The following is a 7,792-nucleotide window of genomic DNA, read 5'->3' as shown; positions in this document are numbered from 1 at the left end:
ACACAGTAAGTGAAGGTGTACTGGACGAAGTGCTGGACACGATCATAAATGTCAAATGTAGCACAGATTCGAATATTGGTAGTTATTACTTTTTTGCTATCGTTTCAGCCTGCTATGGAGCACGAAGATTTTTATCTCTTCCCTGATTGTGATTTCCTCTTCTGCCAGTAGATTTTCATTTTGGTTGACTGTGTTTCTTTTCTCTGTTTTTACCATTTGCAGGCAGGACGTGGCACTAGCATAGTGAGCGAAATAACGTTTTTAGTAATTTTGACTTTTTCTGTGAAAACTTCTCGATCCTGAATGTCATCAAATGATATTTCAGCTTCCTGTAAATCCTTTTTAACTTGGCTTGCCCAATTTGAATTCGATTTTGTTTTTTAAAATTGATGAATGTATGCGACGAGTAAGTCTTTGCGGGTTCATTCTTTCCAGATGACCAGAAAACATCATTCTCCGCTTCCTCATGCTGGTAACAATGTCTTCTGTATATTCATTTAATTCACAGTTGTATCTTCGGCGGAATTCTCCGTTTTTTTTGATAGGGCCAAGGATTTTCCTCAAAATTTTCCGGTCCTTTATTTCAAGTTTACATAGTGGCCCTTTCTTCGTCTTGTTTAAACATTCAATGCATACAAAGCTGTTAGTTATAGTGATGAAGCGTTACTGATTCCGCAAGTGAAGATGACAGTCCATCATCTGACTTTTCCAGTGCAAGTGAAACAGAAACGGCTACTAAAAATGAAGAAACGTAGGGTGAGGCATTTTCGAAATGTGTTTTTTGAAAGGAAATACTGACATTGAAATATCCATAGTATGATGTCAAACGATGAAGTGTATTATTTGTATACTCTGAAGATTTATGAACGTGTTCTTAACAGTGCTATTGTTTACGAAGAAATTGTACGTTTCACGTGGCTACGCTTATAAAATATACCCGCTTATATCTTCTTATGTATGATAGTGCCACCTCAAACCACTTTGTTCACCCACTACACTGAAACACCTTGCCTTCTCTTGGATTTCCCCTCCTGCTCATACTAGTGTCCTCCGCTGTTTGCATGACACGTACAGGGATAACCCGAACCCCAACGACAAAATTTCAGAGGCTGTTTGTTACAGAATATTTACGACTTTGGCATCAGTGACTTCTGATCACTGACGGTTTGTTTGAGAGTGATAGTTTATTCAATTTTATACCACTCTTACCTTTTTTCTGAGCGAATCCCATCACAGCAGTAAAAAGCGTGTGACATATCACCACAAAGATTTACTATTGAAATTTCGAGACAGCACTTTTCAGGAGGAGTAGAACAACATATTACTTCCCCCCACATACAGTACACCGCGTATTGATCACGAGGAGAAAATTCGAGAAATTATAGCCAATACGGCGGCTAACCGACAATCATACTTCCCAATCACTATTAGTCAGTGGAATAGAGTTGGAGGGCTCAGATAGTCGTACCTAAAGTACCCTACGCAATACAACATTATATGGCTTGGGGACTGTTATGTAGATGTACTACTCTAAACAGCGCAACAAAGCGTTGATATTCCTCTCTTTCATAGCGTTCAGTGAACCCATATACTAGGTGCATATCGGACAACAGTTCATCAGTAATGCTGTGTATTACAACGTTCAACTAATACTGCCGAAACAACAAACCTGAGAGAGAACCGAATAGTAGTGAACGGCAGCTTGAGGGCGAAGTGTAAAGCGGACATTACTGTTGTCAACAGCAAGCATCGTGATTGAATGGAACAAGATTATTTCCAAAGAAGCCACAAAGCCAATTAGCACCGTTGTCTGCTGGTACAAAAATAAGAGGGTAAACTGTCACAGGAAATGTCATTAATCTGTAAGGATTCGAAGGAGACCAGGGTCACTTGTACCAAAATACACTGACGAAAAAAAATCATACCAGAAAGAAAGAGTTTTGCGACATAAACGAAAGTTGATACGCGTGGTTCTACATCTGAAATATGACTATTCAAATTTAACGCTGGTCGCTTAAGAGTGGCGCTAGAAGCCGCACTATGAGAATTCAAATCAGGTTTGTTTTAAATGCATGCTGTAACGGTCGGGAGCGTTTGAGATTGAACGTGGTGAGTCGATGTTAGTCCAGAATGACTTCAAAAAACAAAGACGCCACTGAGTTTCAACAAGGTCGTGTTATAGGGCTCCGACACTCACTTACTCACTCCGTCGTCAGGCCACAAGTGGCCCATCGGGACCATCCGACCGCCGTGTCATCCTCAGTTGAGGATGCGGATAGGAGGGGCATGTGGTCAGCACACCGGTCTCCCAGTCGTTACGATGGTTTCCTTTGACCGGAGCCGCTACTATTCGGTCGAGTAGCTCCTCATCTGGCATCACGAGGCTGAGTGCACCCCGAAAAATGGCAACAGCGCATGGCGGCTGGATGGTCACCCATCCAAGTGCCGGCCACGCCCGACAGCGCTTAACTTCGGTGATCTCACGGGAACCGGTGTATCCACTGCGGCAAGGCCGTTGCCCATAGGGCTCCGAGGAGCTGGATATTTCTTCTGTGATACTACAGAAAGTTCTAAGCAAAGAAGGGAAGGTAGAAAGGTGGAAGGAGTATATAGAAGATTTATACAAGGGCGATGTACTTGAGGACAATATTATGGAAATGGAAAAGGATGTAGAAGACGATGAAATGGGAGATAAGATACTGCGTGAAGAGTTTGACAGAGCACTGAAAGACCTGAGTCGAAACAAGGCCCCGGGAGTAGACGACATTCCATTAGAACTACTGATGGCCTTGGGAGAGCCAGTCATGACAAAACTCTACCATCTGGTGAGCAAGATGTATGAGACAGACGAAATACCCTCAGACTTCAAGAAGAATATAATAATTCCAATCCCAAAGAAAGCAGGTGTAGACAGATGTGAAAACTACCGAACTATCAGTTTAATAAGTCACAGCTGCAAAATACTAACGCGAATTCTTTACAGACGAATGGAAAAACTGGTAGAAGCGGACCTCGGGGAAGATCAGTTTGGATTCCGTAGAAATGTTGGAACACGTGAGGCAATACTAACCTTACGACTTATCTTAGAAGAAAGATTAAGAAAAGGCAAACCTACGTTTCTAGCATTTGTAGACTTAGAGAAAGCATTTGACAACGTTAACTGGAATACACTCTTTCAAATTCTGAAGGTGGCAGGGGTAAAATACAGGGAGCGAAAAGCTATTTACAATTTGTACAGAAACCAGATGGCAGTTATAAGAGTCGAGGGGCATGAAAGGGAAGCAGTGGTTGGCAAGGGAGTGAGACAGGGTTGTAGCCTCTCCCCGATGTTATTCAATCTGTATATTGAGCAAGCAGTAAAGGAATCAAAAGAAAAACTCGGAGTAGGTATTAAAATTCATGGAGAGAAGTAAAAACTTTGAGGTTCGCCGATGACATTGTAATTCTGTCAGAGACAGCAAAGGACTTGGAAGAGCAGTTGAACGGAATGGACAGTGTCTTGAAAGGGGGATATAAGATGAACATCAACAAAAGCAAAACGAGGATAATGGAATGTAGTCAAATTAAATCGGGTGATGCTGAGGGGATTAGATTAGGAAATGAGACACTTAAAGTAGTAAAGGAGTTTTGCTATTTAGGGAGTAAAATAACTGATGATGGTCGAAGTAGAGAAGATATAAAATGTAGACTGGCAATGGCAAGGAAAGCGTTTCTGAAGAAGAGAAATTTGTTAACATCGAGTATAGATTTATGTGTCAGGAAGTCGTTTCTGAAAGTATTTGTATGGAGTGTAGCCTTGTATGGAAGTGAAACATGGACGATAACCAGTTTGGACAAGAAGAGAATAGAAGCTTTCGAAATGTGGTGCTACAGAAGAATGCTGAAGATAAGATGGGTAGATCACGTAACTAATGAGGAGGTATTGAATAGAATTGGGGAGAAGAGGAGTTTGTGGCACAGCTTGACTAGAAGAAGGGATCGGTTGGTAGGACATGTTTTGAGGCATCAAGGGATCACAAATTTAGTATTGGAGGGCAGCGTGGAGGGTAAAAATCGTAGAGGTTCAAATGGTTCAAATGGCTCTGAGCACTATGGGACTCAACTTCTGAGGTCATTAGTCCCCTAGAACTTAGAACTAGTTAAACCTAACTAACCTAAAGACATCACAAACATCCATGCCCGAGGCAGGATTCGAACCTGCGACCGTAGCGGTCCTGCGGTTCCAGACTGCAGCGCCTTTAACCGCACGGCCACTTCGGCCGGCAAAATCGTAGAGGGAGACCAAGAGCTCAATTCATTAAGCAGATTCAGAAGGATGTAGGGGGGGGAGATGAAGAAGCTTTCACAGGAGGAGGAGGAGGAGGATATTGGTGTTTAACGTCCCGTCGACAACGAGGTCATTAGAGACGGAGTGCAAGCTCGGGTTATTGAAGGATGGGGAAGGAAATCGGCCGTGCCCTTTCAAAGGAACCATCCCGGCTTTTGCCTGAAACGATTTAGGGAAATCACGGAAAACGTAAATCAGGATGGCTGGAGACGGGATTGAACCGTCGTCCTCCCGAATGCGAGTCCAGTGTGCTAACCACTGCGCCACCTCGCTCGGTCTATGCTTGCACAGGATAGAGTAGCATGGAGAGCTGCATCAAACTAGTCTCAGGACTGAAGACCACAACAACAACAACAACTACAGAAAGACTTATCTGGAATGTAGGCACTGTATATGAATGCTGGCAGCGGTGGTTACGAGTGTGTACGGTAGCTACAAGACCGGGCCCAGACGGCCACTTCAGACTACAGAGAGGGAAGGCCATCATGATCGGCTCATGATTCTAGCTGATCGTACTGCATTTGCAGCAGCAGTTTGAGCAGGTGTTCGTACCACAGTAGCACAATGGGTACAAATCGGTAACTAGGAAGGCAGGGTAGAGGTCTGAGTGATACATACGCAGCACCTCCACATGGAGCTATGATCTGGGGTGATTTTGTGTGACAGCACGAGCACTGCCGTCGTTTTCCCATACAGCATAACTGAAAATTTGTACATTAGTGTAATGATTGTACCTGCTGTGCTGAAGTTCGTGAACAGCATTCCAGGGAAGGTGGGGGGAGGTTCCAACAGGACAACGCTCACCTAGATATCGGTGCTGTAACCCAATATGTTCTACAGAGTATCGACGTGTTCTCTTGTCATCCTAGATCATCAGATCTGTCTCCGGATCGAGAACATATGAGACATCATCAGACGATAATTCCAACGTTATCCACGAACAGCATTTGCCGTGCCTGTACTGACCGACCAACTACAACAGGCGTGGAACTCCATCCCACTAATGAGGTACGGTACCTGTACAACACAATGGATGGACGTTTGCATGCGACATTATGGCGGTTAGATCGATTATTAACGTACCACAACTTTACATTGGCAATAGACTATCTCAAGCACGCATTAACTCTTGATAATAATAAGAATGAGTGTATGGCATTGGTGGCCGGGAGACCCCTCGCGGGGCTGTTCGGCGACCGCTCCACAAGTTCTTCAACGCCACTACGGCGACTTGCAAGTGAATGAGGATGAAATTAGGATGAAATACACACAACACCCACTCATCTCGAGGCAGAGAAAGTCCCCGACCCCTCCGGGAATCGAACCCGGGACCCCGTGCGCGGGAAGCGAGAACGCAAGACCACGAGCCGCGGACAACTCATGATCTTGCATCGTTAATCACTTAAATATGTTACCTAGACAGATGTTTCCCGAAATTTCATTACTCTACATTAAGTATTTTTTGGTGCTGTGATTTTCTTCCGTCAGTGTACTAAGAGAATTTTCCTGATACTCACACATAGTTTCGGTGGTGGAGTTCGGGTTCACTGTGTACTTCAGTATGTATTTAATTTGGCTACGTCGACAATAATTTCAATTTAAACATATAAAAAATAGTATTTATGTGTTGCGTCGAGAAATATTCTTCGTGTAAATGGGAAGTGCAGCTTCGTCGTGCTCGCAGAATGGTGAGAAATTTTGTAAGTGTTTAGGCACTGAGAAAATAAAACGCAGTTGCTGTTAAAGACTGTGGACTTTAGAACCCTGCGCGACGGTGACGCAGTGGAGGACGTGTGCCCTGGCATACACTGAATGGGGGGAGGGGGGGGGGGAAGACGCGGGCTAATTTCTGCGTCTGTGTGCGCCGGCGCTGGCCCGCCTCCAGACGTGGCCAGCAGGGGCCTAATAAGGCCCCAGGCTTTTACCATGCAAATTCCCTGCCGAAAGGCAGCGGCCGCCTCCCAAATAACTTCCCACTCTGTTTTAAAAATGGCTTACTTTATCTGATTGATGGAGCTCAATCTTCTCTCCAGATACATCCGCGGCGCATGTAAATAGGGAGAAGAGTGGATGCAGCGGAGGGGAGAGGGGCGGAGACCGAGAGGCGAGAGGAGAGGAGAAATGGAGAGCCTTGTCACGAATTGCGCGGCCCCGGATTTCGTCGGGCGCAGTGGTTACGGCTCGTGGTGGTAGGAGGAGGGGTTTGCTAGTGAAGCGGCTCTTGGAAGCGACGCGACGGGGCTGGGGTCGGTTTCTCTTCGGGGTTGAGCGCAATTTGCAGAGTCGGCAGGAGGGCTGTGCCGCTCTCCGTTAAACAGTATTAAAACGTGGCGGTGTGAAGCCTAGCGTAACGGGGCTCGAAAAATTAAATTAGCACGCCAGGCAGCCGCCAATGACGCGAGCGCTCCTAGTGGCCGCTGCGAGTCCGTTTGTCTGCCCTGTGCACCCATCTTTCAGCGCCGTAACTTTGTGTACGACGTAAGCTCTCTTTCTCCTTGCACGCCGCAGGTTAAGTCCTTCAGTGTTCTTCCCCTCCCTCCATCCCCCCTCCTCACAGAGAATTTTACTGTTTCGGAAACACAGAAATTCTTCTTTAACCATGTGTACCTATGATCTTGTTCTGGTCTTCAGTATGAAAACTGTTTTGATGCTGGTCTTCATGCTGCCCTATCCTGTCCATGCCTCTTCATCACTGAATAACCATTGTGACATACATCCTTCTGAATCTGCTTACGGCATTCATCTCTTCGTCTCTCCTTATGAGTTCTGCCCCCATACTTTCCTCCACACTAAGCTTGTGATACCGTGATGTCTCAGAATGTGTCCTATCAATCGATCCTGTCTCCTAGTCAGGTTGTGCCACAATATTCTTTTCTCTCCAATTCTATTTAGTAGCTCTTCATTAGTTACATGATTTACCCGTCTATTCTTCAGCACTCTTCTGTAGCACCAGATATCAGAATCTTCTATTCTCTTCTTGTCTAAACTCCTTGCCGGCCGGTGCGGCCGAGCGGTTCTCGGCGCTCAGTCCAGAACCGCGATGCTGCTACGGTCGCAGGTTCGAATCCTGCCTCGGGCATGGATGTGTGTGCTGTCCTTACGTTTCAGTAGTTCTAAGTCTAGGGGACTGATGACCTCAGATGTTAAGTCCCATAGTGCTTAGAGCCATTTGAAACATTTTTTAAACTCCTTGCTGTTCGTGTTTCACTGCCACACATGCCCACATTCCCTACAAATACTTTCAGAATAGCATTCCTGGCGGTTAAGTCTATATTCAATGTTGACAAATTGCCGTTCTTCAGAAACGCTTTTCTTCCCATTGCCAGTCTACTTAGTACATACTCTCTGTTCCGACCATCATCAGTTATTTTGCGGTCCCAATAACAAAACTCATCTGTTACTTCAAGCATCTAGTTTCCTAACTAATTCCTTGTTTTGCTTTTGTTCATGTTCATCTTACATCCT

At 45.1% G+C, this 7,792-nt stretch overlaps 1 pseudogene; it reads right to left on the bottom strand.

The window, feature by feature from the left end:
* Nucleotides 1-2,403: 2,403 nt before the first annotated feature.
* Nucleotides 2,404-2,520, bottom strand: LOC126191727 (5S ribosomal RNA; annotated as a pseudogene).
* Nucleotides 2,521-7,792: the final 5,272 nt, after the last annotated feature.

This window comes from Schistocerca nitens, chromosome 6 (genome assembly GCF_023898315.1).
Source record: "Schistocerca nitens isolate TAMUIC-IGC-003100 chromosome 6, iqSchNite1.1, whole genome shotgun sequence".
Lineage (NCBI taxonomy): Eukaryota > Metazoa > Arthropoda > Insecta > Orthoptera > Acrididae > Schistocerca > Schistocerca nitens.
Note: the sequence above shows the minus strand (reverse complement) of the source record. Positions and strands in the feature narration are given on the sequence as shown.